Here is a 19,862-nt window from a genome sequence, read left to right on the forward strand (position 1 = left end):
CCCTCTATCTGTAAACTTAGTGTTGTACATTTATGGGTGGCATCCCAGAACACAAAAGCAAACTGGGATGATGTCACTAGGCACTGACTGGAGTTAAATCTGTTTTGCAGTGTGGGGAAGGGAGGTTGTAGAAGGCAGTGAGGTGATTCATCATCACAAAATCAGAATTTATAGCAAATAATAYGGAGTCAATAAAAATAAAAAGAGACAACACCATGCATAATAGGACACATATGTGCACAACTGCTTGACTCAGGCCCAGAAAAGCTCAGGACAGATCTGGGAAACTGAGTTTGTACAGCTGCTGCTCATGCATTGAATCCATCTAATCCATCCCTCAGCTACATTGTGCCCACCACTGTGGTGTCTGTTTACACAGCAGAATTGGGGCAGATACATGCATTGATGTGCTGCTGCACAACCCTGGCTGCTTACATTGAGCTGACTTGCCCATTAGCCTTCTCAAAATGATGCAAAAGGCTCAAGAGGCACAGTTCTTCCCACATGTGCTGGCAGCAGTTTTCTCCAAGAGAGATCTCTTCAAAAGAATCAGCAGCATACCAGACCCGTTGGTTTTGCACATTTCAAGACCATTCTCTTGCAATTTGCCTTCAAAGATATTCACCCCCAATAATGAAACACTCCAGACTTCCAACGTTTATAACTATGAAAGACATCAAATGTGTAAGATCACCTAAGACCTTTTGTTTAGCACTAATCATGGAACAGATTCTGTGCCCGGGGCAAAATCTGTAGCTGGGCCCACATCTCATTTTCCCCCTTGTAAACCCTGTAAAAGCAGGTACTTTCTCGGGTATACCAACAGYCATGCCCGTTGAATTAATCTCTGCAGAGGTGGCAGGACAAACATTCCATTTGAAGAAAATCTCCAGAAGCTGTTTAGAATCCATCCACACTRAAAGATCCATTCCAAAGATCATCACACTGATTTATGCTAATAAATACATGTCGATCTTGCCTATCAGGACCTGGGTTTGCAGATTGATAAAATTTCAAATCTTTGGGGTTAAACAGTGATGTTAAAGAAAAGTGCAATGCAAAGGTTGTCATTTGGTCATTTGTGTGTTGAATTCTCCTGCTGGAAACCTCGCCCTTCTCCACTGTGCAATATGATGCCGTGCATTTGCTGCCTGGCCCCAGTGTGCAATCCTAGTTTATTCTTTGCACCAACTTGTCAGGAAGCTGGACAGGTGTGTTTTATATTCCCTCAGTCTCTCTTTAGCCCACTTTGTCCTCGTAAGGAGCCTTGCCCACATGGATACATATTGTTATAAAAACACCCATTCATTTTAAATGCAGAACCTCTCAAAGTACAGTCATCTCTGTAAACWCTCAGATCCAAACCCCTTTGGCACTGAAACCGCTGATGCCAGAGCAATGAAAGAGACTCCTCTCTGTGTTAACACAACCTGTTATCATCTTTGCTATCGTGCACTACCAAGCACAGCTGTGTGATTGTGTGCCATGACAATGCACCACGTCGTTGCCATTATCAGGATCACAGAATCACAGAATCACAGAATCACAGAATCACAGAATACTCTGAGTCGGAAGAGACCCACAAGGATCCCACTGTCCAACTTTTAAGCAAATGGCCCATACAGGTATAGAATCCACACGCTTGATGCTATTCAGTATCATGCTCTTGACCAACCAAGCTAATCTGTTTTAGGAAAAAAAWTTTACCACTGCAAGCTGGTATTTTTCATGCAAGGTCTGATTCCAGAAGCAAATTCTTGATCTGTTTTCAAGCATGTAGTGTAATCTTTATTTAAAAAGCAAAATCTAATAAAATACATCAGATTTCATGTTACACTCGCATTTAACTTAATATTAACCTAAAAGATATGTTGAAAAACCAAAAAATACTGAAATTATCTTGCTTCATAAAATAATATTTTCCAAGTCCYGTAATTGCTCCTGAAACCAATCAAGTTATATAAAATTCAGAATTCCMCTACCCTCAGATCAGAATTTTTTTTAAGATATTTTCAAGCCATCACTGCACTCAGTACACTCAGGACAAATGTATTAGAGACAAGTAGATGCATCCCACCTTCTTCTCTTCTAAATAACCTGATTATAACACCAACAAATGCAACCAATTCCTTTTTAATTTGCATCAGCCTCATTGAGCTTATGCCTTGGCCAAAAAAAAATTAAATTATGATTCTCAATAGAAAATCTGTAACTAGAAATGTCATTGAAAAAAAGTAATATGACTGAAAGAAATCTGATCAAAACTGTTGCCTGGTCAGTTTTTGCTGGCAAATAAGTAATGCTAATTTTAAAAAGCCATGTCCGTTGAGTTATTTCCTGGCTGATGCAAACACCTTGTCCCACAGCTGTGGCGTTTCCTGGCAGCAGAGAGAGTCCAAGTCCACGTCACAAGGTGACTTCCAGTTGACTCAGGGTGGCTCCTTGAATGCTCAGGGGAAGTCTCTTGGTTTGCTTCACCAAAGCAGGGATTTCTTAAAACTGTCCCACTCCAGTTCAGGTTTGTGGTCACCACATAAAGTGCATGACAAAGGTGAGGGTGTGGAACCTGACATCTTGGCCAGCTTTAGGAAAACGAGGTACTGTACTTGACTTTTTCAGGTGCAAGGGGTTTTGCTGTGTGCCTTTACTGGCTTGCAAAGTCAGTTCTGTTGGTAGGCTCCCAGAAAGGTGCTGGAAATCAAGGCAAATTTGCTCAATRAGACTTCACTTCTAAAGAGAGGTCAAAGTGGATTGTGTCACAGCAGAGCTTGTTGCTAAGAGGCAAGAAATTACAGTGAGGATGAAAACTGTTTCAGCAGAAGCAGAGCTGACCACCAAGCACATCAGGATGTAAGCTTCCTTCTCCCCTGTGCTAGAGAGGAGAGCCCTGGCATCAGGACTCAGTCCTGCTTCATCCCTTTGTGACTCTGGCTGTTCATGGGCAGTGTTCGCACATTCACACACTCTGCAATCAGTAGGAAAGTTAAGCAGYAGGCACAGTCCATTGGAGCAGGGGAATTGCTGCAAATTATGGATTTTCTCCAAGGCAGAGCAGTGTGCTCACTGTCTCTCTGGGGCACATCCCACATACAGTGTCAGCAGTGACTTCTGGGATTYGCCATCCCACTGAGTCAGTGCTGCAGCCTGCATGGACTGCAACCTTTGTCTTTGCTTGTGCTGTAAAATCCTCAGGGCTGGGWTTAACAAAGACACTGGGGCCAGTTATTGCACAAAAGTCTTCTCCCATGCTCCATTCCCAGTGTGAACACTTCAATTGTTTGGGACTTTATTGACTGGAAGCTCATAAATCCATCCAGGACACTGGACAACCAGTTTGCTAAGTCCTATTGTGGGGTGCCTCATTTACCTGTTAAATGCAGCATTTCATTTTTCTTGTGCAGGAATCAAGCTTTTAATTTTCATTAGTTTTTTAAGACTAACAGTGGGAAAAGAAAACAAGGCAGCACAAATTACCAAACAGAAGTAGAATTGAATGAAATGATAGAGGGAGAGAAAAATGAACTGGTAGCAGAGCTTGAAAAATTGACAATGAGGTAGRGCTAAGCTCACTCCATTACAATATCAGACTGTAACACAGGGCTGCCTCTGACTGCACACAGTCCCATCTGACCTCGTGCAGCTCCTTTATTCCATATATTCAGAAAGTAAAATAAATCAGCATGATAGTGCAGTATTGGTAAGAGGAGCAAAGTACTAAAAGGGACTCATTGCATCTTTAAGCCTTGTCCCCTGCTGTTAGTAAACATTATGTACAATCTTCATTCAGAATATAATGAGACCCATCAAAAAGGAATGAGGAAAYCTGGGCTAAACATACTAAGAGGCTGCAAGAACTGCTGAGCTGGACAAGAAAAMTGCTGATTTAAACCCAAAGGGGACTTGAAATTTGGGAGCTCAGGTTCCTTCTGGAGTCAGTGCGGATCAACCTCTGTTTTTAGCCTGTTTATCAATAAAGCAGCTCTCTAAAAAATATGGGTGATGGAGCATTGCCTCCGCCTTCTCCASTCATGATTAAAATACAATGGCTCTTGGCCTCAGTGAGAAGCCCTCAAGGTTTAACCCCCAGGACATCAGCTGGTGAGCAGAACTTCTGATGCAGCCCAGGGATGAGCAATGGATGAAGCTGCTCACCCTGAGCAGTGCTGGGCATGTGGTGACACAGGGCTTGCAGCTCCCTGGAGGCTCTTTGTGCCTATGGGAGAGTGCTCAGTGATTTAGGTGCACCCAGCATTCGAGGGCTTTCCAGAGGCTGTGACTTGCAAGGACRGGATGCAAAGGGACGGTGTCCAACATGGCTCTAGCCCCAGCTCCTGTTACACCCAGTAATATATTGTTCAGGACCTCTTCCCAGTGATTACATGATTTTTTCTAATTGACTCATGGTCCTTTATTTCTTTTGCTGCTGACTCTGTCCTTTAGCTCAGCTGGCTCCCYGTTCTCCCTGGTGTTATGCCCTTGCTTTATTTATAGAAAGCACTGGTATCCACTCTGGGATATTTTCTCAGTAGYGGTGAGCCAGCCAAGTTCCCGTTGTTCCAGCCAGGCTCTCAGCTCCCCTGCTCTGCTCACATCTCCCCACTGCACCTGTGTGGTCCAAATCTGCCTTTTGGACACACTGCACRCAGTATTAGGGAGTAGATCTCATAAATGTCTAATACTGCAGGAGATTAATGCTTGCTGTTATTCAATATTATGTTTATTAACATTCTTATTATTTCAGGAGACCACTGGGAGGCTGAACTGTCAGAACTGCTGGATCTSCCCCTCAGAGGATTTGTTTTATATACTCCTTCAAGATCATCAAAATTCCTGTCATGAGGCATAATACATTTAAAAGCTCCTTCAACACCAAAAGTACCCTTTAACATCATCTTCCATTCTTGATGTTTGAACGAACTCTTCTAGAATAGTCTTGTGTGTTTCTTCATTTTCTTTGCAGGCTGAAACAGCTAGCGAGGAAAGTTGCTAAATACAAAGTATGTGAAGGCTTCATGCTGGAAAACAGTGACAAATTGCCTGGCAGTGTTACTCTAAGGCACCTGCTGTCTCCTTTACTGTAATAACAGCAGCTGGCCCTGCTCAGTTTGCTCATGAGCTGGGTCTGGTCACCAAGATGATGAGAAGTTGCTGAAAGGATTCACCAAGTGTCTGGTTCATTTCTGCCTTGCTGGCTGGTTTTTGGAGGTGGGATCTAAAGCATGGCTCTGCCCAGGAAGCTCTTAGAGCTGCATCTCCAACCATTTAGTGCAGGCAGCAGCTCTGCTGAGCGTGCAGCAGTGCCCTGTGATGCTTGGGCAGCTACACCACATTATCCCTACAAGGCAGACTGAACTGAAGGTGACTAGAAGCATTCTGAGCCTCCTGCCCCCTTGTTTCTCACATCCATCGTTGGGTGTTCTGTTTTGCTCTTGGCCCCACACAACCATACAGGGGCCAGCCTGAAGAAAACTGCATGGACAAACTGCAACCTATATATGGCCTTGCTCAGCTCTTTTCTCAGACCACACAGGCACATCCTCAGGCCCAAGGACTTGGGTTTTGACTGTGGTTGGATTCCTTCCCTCCAGGTGACTGTGAATCTCCGCAGAACATGCTGGCATGGGAGCAGCATGGATGGGAGACAGCCCCGAACTTCTGCATCTGCCCTTTTGTGAATGACACAGTCTGATTATCTCCACTCCTTTATTAGAGGATTAGGGCTGCAGTAGAAGAGGCTCCAGACTGTTTTATAATTCAGTGTTTTTCAGCAAATTGGTTGTGACCCCTGCAGCCCCACACGCGAGGGTTGTGATAAGTTGAAACTTTTATTACACTATAAAATGAAAACTGTCCTGCTCTCTGACCCCCTCCCCACCATGTCTAAGGTCAACTATGCTCTGTCAGCTTCTCCAAACAAGCAAATCAGTCCAACAAGCTTTGATTTTTTTTCCTCTTGCTTTTATAACAAATAGACTGAGGTCAAGGGAATATTTGTGTTAGAGTGAGGGGGGCCACCATCCAGTGGAGGCTGTTAAACATAGATCCAGCTTGCAGAAAGCTCGTTGGGTGTAGATAAACCCATTTGTATTTTAATGCTGTATTTAAACACTTAGCTGATTTTCTTTTAATTAAATTCCCTGTTGTGTTGYTTACATACAGGTGAATGACCTGTTCATCATTACCAAACTCCYTAATCCTGCTGAGTTACACATACTTAGAAAATATATATTAAATACATTTTTTAAAATGCATTTTAAATCCTACCTGAATCCTTTATAGMATTCCAGGTCTTTGGGTTTCCAGTCCAGTCTTAATGTAGAGTGATAATTTTGCACCAAAAGCTTTATCAGCCAGAGCTATTTAGCACCTAGTCAGGTGTTAAGCTTATAAATAGTTTATCTCTTGGCAACATTTAGATCTTGAGCTAAGAAAAGTCACTGGTTCTCTTTCTTCAGTGTCAGGTCAAGTCTGTTTGAAGGAGCGAACCTATTTAAAGGACACAGAAGTACCCATACAAGACTTAAAAAAACCCACAAACCACCAAATCAACAAAAAAATCCCAACCTACAAAAACCAAGCCAAAATCCAAACCAAATAGCTTTTCTTAAAAATCCATTTCACTCAGTGGTGTGGTGCCACACTGGATTATTTCCTTGGTGGATCACTAATGACTCCCACTGTATTCATTCTCTACTGATGGAGMAACGTTTTACTCGGTGGTGARTTTTCCTGCTTTCTGTCCTTATCACCATCTTTTACAGAAATTAAATTCCCTGGGATTAGAGGTTTAAAGCCCTCGGTAAAAGAGGTGTGAAGTCCCATTYATTTCTCTGACAAAACTTTGACATGAAATCACTTCAGCTGCCTTGTTTTCTTACCTTTCACATCTCTGAGTAGAAGAGGGTTGTTTCCTTTTGTCAGCCTTTCACCAGCACAGGCACTTTACAAAATTTTCTCCCCCCTTAATCTAGCTCATGCTTCGGTCTTGGCAGGTTAAGCAGTGTTCYGCCTGTTCAGCTGGTGTGGGGAAGAAGACGGTGTGGTTTTGGTTTTTTTTTTTCTTCAGGAGTCTGTTTCAAACCTTTTCAAAGTAGCAGGGAAACCTGCATTTGCACCTGAAAATATGAAACTCCCACATTTAAAAACTGGCAAGCACAAATCACTCCCTATTTCCAATTTTGGAATTCTTCTCTGTTGAGATGACCTTGAGGTGCAGAGGAGGGGAGCAAAGTGAGAGCTGAGACATGAGTGCTCTGCCTTGAATCGCTTCCCCCTACTGGGTGCGCTCCCCACAGGTGAGATTAGGCTGTCATGCAGAGATCCTTTGTGGCCTTTGTAAGGTGCAGTCACTTCCTGAGAGCTCCATGAGAATCCTGCAGTGTCCATCAGCACCATYTGGCTCCTGCCCTGCCCCAAAATGATCATCCTGCCTACGTGACAGGTGGCACCTCTGTCCACTTTGTGGCTCATTTCGCTCCTGTACTTTACCCATTATTCAGAACTTGTTTGGGAACCCAGGATATCATCAGGAAACACAAGACTCACCTMCAAACCATACCTTGGTAAAGAATTTAGTCGTCCTGTCAGATGACCTCAAAAATAAACCAGCATGACCCTGAAGCCACGCCATGGGAACCTGATACCACAAAAATTGCAATGCTATTTAGCAGGTTATTTATGGTTTATAAGGTGGTATTTAGGTCGAGTCACATCACCTAAAAATCAAATGCTTYGTGGTGCTGAATTTCATCATCTTGCAAGAGTTCTTTCGGCTCATCATCACAGCTGAATGGGGGAACATTTCTTCAGCTATTGCTGACCATAAATACAAAATATATCTCACTCATTTAAACAGGGTAGAAAAAAAAWGCCTTTTGTCAAATGAGTGGTGTCAGTGGCCACTGCACAGACTGGATACCCTCCCTGCTGGAATCTCTCATGGATATCAAGTGGGTTCCTGGAAGGAGGCCTAGTGCAATCCAGGCCACGGTGATACACAAACATGGTGACTAAAGCCTATTTTTGAGACGTGTTTACAAAACGTTGCTGCTGAGGCTGATTTCTGTGATTAAGAGAATACTCTATTTTTGGTTCAGTCACTCACCCTTATTTTTTGTTTTAATTGGGATAAGTTGAGAACCCATGCCCTCACTGGGAGAGAAAGCAGTCCCAAAAAGCCTGTCTGCTCCTATTATCGCCCTGGATCTGACCAGTACCCCAGGCCAGCTCCCAGTGAGGCTCCAGTGGTGCCCAGTGGGTCTGGGCTGTGTCTGGGTGGCACTGATCTCACCACTGACCTTTCTGCAATGGCTGGATGTGATGCCAGAGCTGCTCGAGGCTCACCTTGGCACTGGCAGTGGGAGAAGGAGCTGCTCCTGCAGCAAGGACAGAGCTGCACAGCCCCTGCAGAGCCCTGGTGCTTGTGGAGCAGCCCAGCAGTCCCTGCCCAGGGACTGCTGAATTTTCAGAGACTCTTGGAGTCACTGACAAAGCCATTTGGGAACTGGAAGCCACCAGAGCCTGCAAGTGAGAGTCACAAYAGGGGGCAGCTTCCAGCTCTCTTCATCCAGATGCTGCTGAGTGAGTTTCCTACTCCAGGGGAAGGGCAGCATCTTGTGGAGAAAACAAAGAGCTGAACCTACACACCCCCCAGGAGAAAGGCCAATTCAGACTGCAGGTGAGCAGCTTGCACAAGGCCAGCCATTGTCATGAGGAGGAAATGGGGACAGGGACAAAAGCACCAGTGTCATTGGCCAGTGCCAGAAGAAAGAGGGATCTGTACTGGGCTGGAGCCCTGCTCTGCCAGCATGGGAAGAATGGCCTTTTCTGGGCACTTGGCAATCCTCAACTCACTGCAGGGGCAGAAATTCAGGGGGCAGAAATCACGCAGGGTTTTGTGCTGGGGCAGAACCCGGAGCAAGTCAGGCTGCTGTCAGACACCCCATCACATGCAGCCCTGGCAAGGAGGTGGGATTTTCATCAAGCCAGAGCACAAGGCAGGTAAGTGACAAACTGAATGTGGCACATCTGTGGCACTCCTCTGTGAGGATACACACACCCCCGTGCCAGCTAAGGGAATTGCCCTGCCCACCAAAGCACACTGGCAAATGCAGCATTGCTGATGGCAGCAAGAGAACAGCCAGGAACCAGGAGCACCAAACTGCCTCAGCTCTACCAGCAAAACCACGGAGAGACTGGGAAAAGGTGACATAATACCAGGCTTCAGTTTCCTCACAAAGAACAGCATTTCTCCACCTCTCGCTTTTTTTTCTGAAAACTAATAGATACATTAAATGACAGAAATACTGGGGGAAATGTGCTAAAAAGGGCTGCATGTCACCAGCAGCAYATGGACCTTTGCACAAAGGATATAACTAGTCCCATCTTGTTGCCAGTCTGCAACACAAAGAGTGCTGGTGGATTCAGCTCCTTTTAGGTGATCTGACAACAGACAGGCCAAAAAGTCAGGACAGGGAGACTTGTAGTTTTTGGCCAAGATATGTCACAACATGTTCTTCAAAACTGATTTTTCAAGATTCAGCCCCTGGGAATGCAAACCTGGGGAGCAGAGAATTGTTGGAGAAAGCCATAGAGCATGCAATCTGCTAGAATAAATAAATAAATAAACCCACTTGGAGACTGCCTAAGTTTAGCTATATATGGACATTACTAGAAAGTGAGAACTGCCATGGTTTTTCCATCAGTAGTTCAAGAGTTTTCTCCAGCTTTTTCCAAAACCCTGTATTAACGTGGTTTAGCAGAATAATCCTGTCTTGACAGAGAGATAACAGAGACATGGAGAAGTGCTYGGTCAGAGCAAAGGGCCAAGAATAGCATCCAGACAGTCCCCAAGATGTTACCCATTTGGGTCTAACTCTGAACCTTGCATTGGGTCTCAATCTTCAGTCGAAATTCTGGCCCTACTGAGACAAGACAAATTATTTTACCTTGCAAAAATAAAGGGGATTGAGGAAATCAGTTCAGCTTTATGGTCTCAAATCTCAGATTGTGGACCTAGCCTGTATCTGCATGCATTTCCTAGCAAGGGCAAGAAATCCTAAAGATAGGACATGCTAATAACCATAAACAATCTGAGTACTGGCCAGGACCAGCAGTGTACATAAACAGACTCTTTCACTTGCTCTGATTCACTCTGCCTGCATTCCTGGCTGCAGCAGGYGCCTGCAAGGGACAGCACAGCCCCATGACAATGCTGTGGTGAGGGCACAGACTGAGGAGAGCAGAGCTGTAACTCAAATCCCGTAGATTTAGGAGGGTACTTGAAGCAATTAATTGTTTCCTGCAGAGGAATCCTCCCTTTTTCATCACTAGAATTTACTTCTGAAAAAAATTGTATCATAGAGTGATGAATCCGAAATKATTCCATTTGGTGTTGGAGAGCAGACTCAGTGCAGAATGCTACAAAGAAGGCACAAATCAGGTTACCAGTGGGTAGTGATGGAACATACAGTATCGTAGGAAAAGGTGGAAAGCATCCTCATGGCATTATTTTAGATGAATGTATTGCTGCTTTTAAAATTGAGAACCTCAGCATTAGCCTAGTTGGTTTTCTTAACTAGTTCTTCTAATGCTCTTTTTCATGTCTTTTCCCTGCGTATCCAACTTGGTAAAAATAGATTTAACTGCTGCATAATAGAAACACACTGGTAATAGAAAATATTGATACACTGATCATGATGRGAATCAGCAGGACTAATGTACATTTTGGTGCACTGATTCAGGGCATGCACTTTGAAATTAGCGCAAAACTCCTCATTTTAGCTCCTCTGGGAAAAGGTGTTACTGGAACCATTCACAGTGACAATACCATATCGTGGTACTTCAGATTCTTTCAGGATGAGGCCAGTGGGGTTTAGATATTTTTGGCCTCTGCATTTCCCCCCCACCAGCTCCTCCCTGGCTCACTTTTCCCATCAGATTTATGCTAGTCCTCCCTTGAAACTTCCCCTGAACTTGGAGCTGAACAAGGCTGTGCTCAAACTGGCCCTCATCCCTCCCTGCAGTGCACACAGTGCCCTCCCCTGTCAGCTGTGCAAGGGCTGAGACTAGTCAATGGCTCCAACAGCAACAGCAGCCAAAAGAGGAGAGTGGGGTGCAATGGTCTTTTGCTCATCCTTCACATACTCCCTCCTTGATGACACTCCCACTCTGGGGGGCTCCACAGCTCAGGGGTGGGAGAGAGAGGAGGGCATTAGGAGCAGAGGCTCTCCAGGGCCAGCAGATGTGAATTGCAATGGAGGAGCAAGAAAGGGGGAATCTCTGATCTCATGGCAGTGCTTTGGTACTGGCCAGTAACACATTACCACAGCATCCATCACTCTGTGTGAGAAATTATTCACAGAATACCTAAACACAGGGGCTCTGCTGGCTACTGCCTGGTGAATATTGTACSCAGGATTTCCAGTGGCATAGCAGCATGTTCTATTCAGTTTTCCTGCAAGCTGCCAAATCTCTACACTGTGGCAAGCTTGCTAGAAACCCCTACCAAACTGGAAAGGAAGCACCTGACGCTGCTTTGCACCAGGCTGCAGGGAACCAAGCCCTTGAGCTCCCCCTCACACCATTGTAAACAGAAGAGCTGGTTGGTGAAGCTTTGTTTCCTAAGAGTCATGGAAATAGGCACTCCTACRTGACTCACCAGCAGATGAAGCTGGAGGTGCTCATTGCAGGAAGCGTAAAGTTCTTTCAGATCTAGCATCTAACTCCTTGTCTTTTGTCTCAGTCCAAAGGCAGCATCAGCTTTAATAGCTCTGCCTTCAAACCAYTCATCAAGACCAGCCCTCCCTGAGTCACAAAAAATTATCCCCAGCTAGTAAAAGTCCTGTGGGACAGCAGCTGAGAACAATTCATCCCCCATGCTTATTGCTAAACTCAACCAAGAGTGGCACTGGTGCCAAGGATGCCAACTTTTAGGACAGGGTGGCAAGTGCTGGTGAGAGCTGGTGCTGGGTACCTCGGCTGGAAGGTGTGGAGCTGAGTCCAGAGCAGAGAGTGCAGATTCACACCCACTCTTCAAAATGTCCCACTCCAACAGGTCCRTGTCCTTCTGATTCTGGGGGCCCCAGAGCTGGCTGCAGTACTCCAGGTAGGGTCTCAAAAGAATGGAGCAGAGAGGGAGAATCACCTCCCTCAAAYTGATTCAGCCACCCCAGATTCTGTTAAGTTCCACATTTCAGATTTTTGAGTGATTTTATGATGTGATGGTTATTATAGTGCTGCTTTAGGGCTAAAGACACAGGATGAACCAGTACTCCTGTGGTTTGTACAGGCACAAATAAAACCCCAAACAAAACCACTGAAACTACATCACCTGTGCTCATTTGGAGAAGGACATGGATTTTCCTTTGTTGTCAAAGGCTCAATTCAACAGCACTTGGAAGATGATATTATTTGATAAGTAGGATTTGTCAAAGCTCAGTTCACAGCTTAGAAACCTTTAAAAGACATCCCCTTTATGATAAATGGCCACACAACCAASCAGGATGAAGGCAGATCAACCAACTGCAAATAAAGTTTTACAGGAAAATAAAGAAGAAAATAAAAATGCGTTTAAAGACCTGAGTAAGACAAGTGTTCCTGTTGCTGATGTGTTGAAAGAAATGATTAAAGAACAGTTTGTGCATGTGAAACATGATCCCAGTAACTCTGTCCAGGTCAGTCAGCTGAGGGACAGCGTGATTTGCTGGGAAGGGGCAAGCAGTGCCACAGAGCTCTGCAAGATTTCATTTACCAGGGAGAGCATCACATCTTACGTGATCAGCTTAATTAGGACTTAAAAATCCAAATTTGAAAGTGGCTGGATGCTTCCTACCCTTTCTGGCTGACCCTTCCTTCTCTTTACTCAGAGCATCCTCACCCAGAACTGCTTTGTGGGTCTCTGCTCTTGTGTTTATTGATGTGCAGAAGAGAGGACAGAGCATCAGGCACATGGAAAAGGCTGTTTTGCACCAGTCCTGGAGTGAATCTTATTAACTCRTTACCTGTTAATAGGCAGTGCTAATGCCGAGACTGCTTCTGAATGTAAACAAGATTTTCTGAAATGGTGGGTTTTGACAGAAAATTAAACTGACTCTTGAGATGCTACAATAGGTATGTAAATACCCAAAAAATGAAAGTCATGGGGTCCTTAACTAGAGTTGCACTTTGCTCCCTTATCCTTCAGCTTTCATAGAGGCCAGGATCACCTTCTCTCTGGCAAGTAACAAGGCCAGCACCTCCCAGGGAAAGGAAGCTGAGGGGTCCCCTCAGGATCTCAGCCCTAAGACAAGAATGACAGCTGCAAATGAGACTTTTCAGCAGCATGACAGCTCCTGTTTTGACTGCAGTCTTTCATGTTTTCAGAAATTAAATCAGAATTTTCCACTGAATGTAATGTTCTATTTCAGCAACAATTTCCCTGGCTTTCCCTCTTCTACTAAAATGCTTGAAAGGATTTAAATATAAGCTGCAAACTGCCATGTATAATTTTTATTTTCTTATTTTTTTTTTTGTTTAGGCCCCACTAAGTCCTTTTTCTATAAGAAAACCAAACTTTGGAGATGCTGTGGTCTTTCTTTCTGTGACAGGCCTGCAAAGGCAGAATGGTGCCCATGCCCATTCCACCCTGACATAGTTCCTCTGGTGGAAATCTGAAGGCCTGACAATTAAATGAACTCAGAAAACTCAGAAATGTCTCGTTCCTCCTCTTTATGTTCCTTCTAAGCCTTTGTTTAACCTGTGCAGTGCAAAATGCAATGGTATTGCACTGGCCCCAAGCAGCTCTGGTGTGGGTCAGTGACATCCAGGTGCTTCTATTCCTCACCTAYGGTTCCCCACCACCTTCTTCCAGCTCCAATCAAGATTCCTGCCCTCAGTTGCTCCCCGTTGCCCACTGCAGGGACATGATTTAATCTAGCCTAGATCATTACCCACTTGAGCAAACTGGGATTCAGCTGCTCCAGCTTCTTGGGGGAAGCCCAGCAGAGGGTAGCAATGTCACCTGAGTCGTGCCTGAGGATTGTCCCACTGCACCCCATTGCATGCACCCAGATCCCCATGGCCCTGCTGCTGCCCACGAAGGCTACACAGTTTAAATGTGTAACCAGTTAACCAGTTTAAATGGGAGAGATGGTTAACCAGTTTAAATGGGAAAGCTGGTCTCAGACTGTGACAACATCACAATTAGGAGTCTACAGAGTGTGAGTACCAATGATTGAAGTGTCTGAGTGGGGTTTCCAAAAAGGAAACCCATAAGAAACATCTGCTGTGGCCATTTATGAATGAAAGTGAGGGGAGTCAAGCAGTGCTTGTTTCAGGCGGGAGGCAAATGGGGAAAACCACCCTGAACTGCTGTGTCTCTGCATCAGATGATAAAATGCCAATCCTTCCTGTCTAGACCCACATCTGCTCACCTCACACCACGGTTTTGCTCTGAAGTTTTCCAGTTTCCTTCAGCCTGCCCCACTGGAAAGGCCTTAAAGGACATCCATCTCACTGTCTGGGACTAAACACAYCCAGATCAACACGAGGGCACAAAAAACAAACGGATGGAAGATTCTRCATGAGTATTTACATGAGGTTAAAGTCCAGTCTGCTTCATCTGCGTTGCTGAGATAAATGAGTTACCCAAATTGCAAGTTTGGGTCAAGTAAAAGGGGCAGTGCCAATATCCAGTGCTCATTTCACTCGTGAACTGAAAGGAGGGAGATTCACCGATCTCCATGTAAACTTGGCCAGGGACACCTCTCCGAGAGGCAAGCGGAGCAGCGCGAATTACACGGGTGACTCCTCGGCGGCAGAGGCCCCGGTTTGGCTGYCGGGGAGGGGATGCGGGATGCAGAGCCCGGCACCTCCTCCTTTCCCGGAGCACCGGTGCCACCCAGCGCCTGCTCCTTCCCGGCTGCGGGAAGGGCGCTCTGCCCTGAGTTGGCTCTTTGCTGGTGAGCTCGGCCGGGTGGAGAAACACCAAGACTTCTGTGCGCAGAAAAGTGCTGGGATTAATGGCGGTACCCTTTTCTAATTAAACAGTTTGGGATAAATGTTACTCGCCGTTTATTTTTGTGCTCACATTGATGATATTTTAAAAAGGAGGAAACAACGTGAAATTTCAACTTGATGAACCTGTCCTTGGGTTTTAATGCTCCAAATAGCAGGTCTTTATACCTCCCCCCCCCCCACTTTTTGCCAAAAAATCAATGTATTTATTTTTGTCCTTGTGCGGGAAATAGGAAGAAAAAAGATAAGACCATATCAGGAATCCTATTTCAAGGCTTAAAAGGGAGCTGCTTTTTTTTTTTTTTTTTTTTTTTTTTTTTTTTTTTTTTTTTTTTTTTTTTTTTTTTTTTTTTTTTTTCCCTAAGATGTATCTGACATAGAACATTGACGTTTTCTTGTTTCTTTTGAAATCTGTGATGGTAACACTTTTCCCAGTTCACTTTCATTTATCATTTGGTAAACATATACTTCATTTTTTTTTTTTTTAATGAATGAGGCAAATAACTCCTGGGGAAAAGAAGCTAATGATCATACCTTTTCTTATTTAAAAAGATGAAGTTTAATGAGCTAAAAAGTCACATCGTGTGCATGTGTGTACACATATATAATTGAATGATGTACTAGGAAATAGACTTTTGAAAATTTCTATGATAAAAATGAGATAATTTCCAATCATGTTTATAYATGCATATATGTGCAAGAATAAATTTTTTCCCAGCTGAAACTTAGGATATTTTGAGAACCTAGGAAAAGAAAGAAAATTAATGAGAAATACTTCATCAAATTCTCACTTTTTTTTTTTTTTAACTTGACAAGAAAACCAAATGTGAGGTCATCTCAGAAGTGAGATGATGGAAATAGCCTCACTTGAGCCACCTTAGAAGTAACACCATAAGAAACAGCAATGACTGCACCTTACACCTTATTTATGTGTTATACAAGACATTTACTCTTTCTGAATAGATTAATTGCTTAGCACTATTGAATAAAGCACTTGAAGCTTTAGGCTTCAAGGGCTGGCCAAAAGGAAATTTTTTGAAAAAAAGAATGCKGCTAACACAGAACTAGCTGAATCCAGCAGATGTGAATGAAATAAGAAGATAAGGACAAAGATGAGGGAGACAATTCCAAGAGAATTAGGTAACTTCAGAGGAAGGCCAGCTCAGCAACAGAGAAAACCAGTAAGAAATCAAGGGACCACTGACCAGAATTAAGTGAGTGGACATGYAGATTGAGTAATGGGTAGTACAGGTATAACTGAAGGATATGATCTGGGGTAGGGGTCCCTCCAGGGTTTTAAAACCCTCTAGGTTTTAGCATTCCTGCAGTGGACGCCAGCCAGCATCTGTTTGGATTTATGTGCAAAATCAACAACTAACATGGACCTTTCTGCCCCAAGGGTTCACTGGCTCTCCTACGATATTCTMCAGTTTGTTTAAAGATTATCTGAAAGATACTGTGTGGATTTTTAGCACAGCAGGATACTGCAGAGCCTGGATATTGGGGCAGAAGCTACCAAGGCAGAGGGAGTGGGGAGTATACAATGAGGTCCGGAGAGAAGAAAGGATTTCCAAAGTGCTCCTGCGCTGAATTGATTGCTCAATTATTGCAAATCCTTCGAACTGTGAGTGAGAACAAGGCAGTAGCGGGCGCAGTCCTCCGTCCAAAGCGTGGCCACATCGCCGCCCCGTGGCTCGGCACTGTAAGCGAAGCTGGATCCAGGGATAATTCCGGGATAATTCCGGGATAATTAATTCCGGGTTAACGCCGCAGCGGGAGCGGCGACCGGCACAGAGAGCAGCGGAATATCACTCCCGGGGCACCCTACAGCCCTGAATGTCCCCGTGAAGAAAAACTGATTTTGAAGCAACACGCTACCCAAACATTGTCCCCAAAACGGCCCAGCACTATGATTTAAGAGAATTTCATGACCTTAAATGCAGTGGTGAGAAACCTGGAGGTACTTGAAGCAGAATCTTGGCAAGTCTTGATGAATTAACTGTGTTAGCAAGAGCAGCCTGGTGGGGACAGCAGCAGTGTTTATTCGTATTCTAAGTTTTTGGTGTCATGCAATGGGCATACTATGGAAAGAATGAAGAAAATATATTTCTAATGCAACTGAAATCTGAATGCTGTTGGAAGCTATTCAGCTTCCAAGGGAAATCACTGTAGTGCATCGTGCAGCTCGAATCAAAGGATGGAGCAAAAGCAGAACAAATACTGAATTGACACATAAATTCTAAAGCTGCTCTCCAAAAACCTATAATGAGTGTGCCACCATAACCACACCCTCTGCTGATGGTTGACTGGAGATCAATAATCCAGCCCAAATAAATGCAGAGGTTACTCAGGAAGAATGGGCTCAGTGGGAGAGCTGTGAGGCTGTGAAAGATGAAACTGGAATTTGGACTATTGGGAGATAACCTATTCTACCAAGAAAGTATTTAACGACTTGGCTAGGTGGTTTCATGATAAAATACATGSAGAGATGATAGCAATTGTTAACCAGATTGAAAAATGTGGGCAGTCCCTGGAATATATCTGGCAATAAAAAGGATTGTGAGTTCCTGTCCCACACGTTGGAAGTTTTCCAATGAAAAACACAAACAAGAGGTTGAAGGATGATCATAATCATCTTTCCCATTTTCAAAGACTGCAAAGTGGTTATGCTGACGTGCCTCTTAKGAGCACTGGTAATCATGGATCAGCTCTCTGAATGGATAGCTTTTACCACCAGGGAAACTGCTGTTGTAGGAGTGGTTAAAGCATCCGTACCAGATACAGAATACCTGAAAACATAGAACCTGCTAGAGCTCTCATTTTCCAGCTGGAATACTAAACGACATTTATAAAACTTAAGGAACACTGTGACAACTACACATTCAGTATTTACAGTCCTCATAAGAGGGAGAAAGAACCAATAGGACTCAAAAATAAAATTGCTTGCATTTGTAGTCAGGTAGGTTTGAAGTGGCCTTTAGGAACAGAGATATGGGATATTAGAAATACTTTGTGCCACTAGGAAAAAGTTTTTGGCAGGCAATTAGCTGTATCTGCCACCTCTGTCCCTGCTATGACCAGCCTCTTACATGGAGGGGAATGGGGTCAAATTTATACTCTAGACACAAAAACATCTACATCAATATTAAAAACTAATCAGACGTTTAATTAGCCTAGTGGTACTAAAGCCCATACATACCTAGTAGTGCCTGTTCTGCTTTTCCAAGTCAGGTTTTATGTTTGTATTTTGTAACTGCAGCTCTCACCTACAGAAATTGGCAATTTGTACCATCTAAAATTGGTTGCTTTGGAAACTGGCTACAATTTCTTCTAGTTTCACAGCAAGAGCTGCTGAACTTCAAGGCAAACAAGTGTAGCAGCTCTATTCACTTGCTTCCCTAGGCCAATGAACTCGCCGCAGGAGTGACAGATTGTTTTTCTGTTTTTTACTCTGTGAGGCCAAACCCAGGAGGAGCTTGTGACTGATTTAAGAAAAYATGGAAGCCTTGAAATATCTTTCACAAACTGAAAGAGAAAATCTCCCACAGGCCAGAACATTATCAGATAACATCTGCCTGAGTGTCAGAAGGGGACTATAGAGGGAATCTATAGAGGGTTACAGTACCAGGACCATTTTCCTAAAGAGAGCCCTTCTTACTTGTGTCTCCCTCCTACGACCCAAACCTGTGACTACTGCAATGACCATTGAGTATTACAAATTGCTGCTTGCTGCATTACCAGTCTGTTACTAGTCACTCCATGATCTTCTGAGCTCCTTCCCTCACCGAGCCATTCATCAAACAGTCTGGAAAAGCTCAGGCACCCAAAAAACACATCCTGCTAGCACAGGACAAAGCAGTGGGTGTTGTAACACCCAGGAAAGCACAGCGTTTCTTATTTGAGTCAGGCTGTGTGAGGTGAAGCTGTCAAGAATTGTCCGTTTCCTCTCTCCTCTGTCCCTACAGAGACTGATTGCAGTGAGTGGTACCCGGCCCTCTCCCAGGAAGGTGTGAATTACCTCCCCTGTGCCACATGGCCAGCCGTGTGCCTGGGCTGCTGGCATATGGCAAGGCACCACTCCAGCTTCTGCTCTAACTTGCTGCTTTATTAACATACAGGGRAGGAGAGAAAGAGGGAAGGGAAATGTCAGGAAATTCTCTTGTCTAATACATGAGATCCTGTCCAAACTATCTCCTCAGCAGATGCCTTAAACTGCAGGGACTCTTCCTTCTTTTTACAGAGTATGACAGACCAAGAACTCTGTGACAGGCATGAGGTCAACTGGCCCCATGCTTTCAGAAATTAAAAATGCAGGTTCATAAGCTATTGTTTCAGTTTTGTGTTAGGTAGTACTGGGTGCTTGTACCCTAGCACCACTCTGTTGGAAGTCATACTTTTATTAATCTACTTGGAAGTTGCTTTGACAGCTTAAATAGACTCTGATTAGTAAGTCCTTTAATTAATGGGTATTTCAGCAGACATAAGCTGCCACAAAACACAAAATTACTTGTTTGAGGCCTCAGTGCAACTGCTGTGCCAGCACAGCATTACATAAAGCATTTGATATTACATATTTGATAAATACTAAGAATACACTGCCTATATGGACTTGATGTAAAATCCTTCATGTCTAATTTGCACCAGTATTACACATGCAAATCAGAGCCAGAGAAAACATTCTGCTTTACCATCCCCTCTTTCTGCAGTAACTTTGTTCACATAGSTGTGGGGCAGCTCAATGGTAGCATCTTTCAGTTATTGCTTTAACGATTTTTTTTAAATTAGCTAAAGCAAATATAAAGTTTTTCCTCCAGCTAGAGGACTAAGGGTATCCTGGAAAGACAATGACAAGGCAAAACAGGCAGCCA

Source organism: Malurus melanocephalus, unplaced genomic scaffold, assembly GCF_030028575.1.
Source record: "Malurus melanocephalus ecotype Western Australia unplaced genomic scaffold, MMel_1.1 scaffold_129, whole genome shotgun sequence".
NCBI lineage: Eukaryota > Metazoa > Chordata > Aves > Passeriformes > Maluridae > Malurus > Malurus melanocephalus.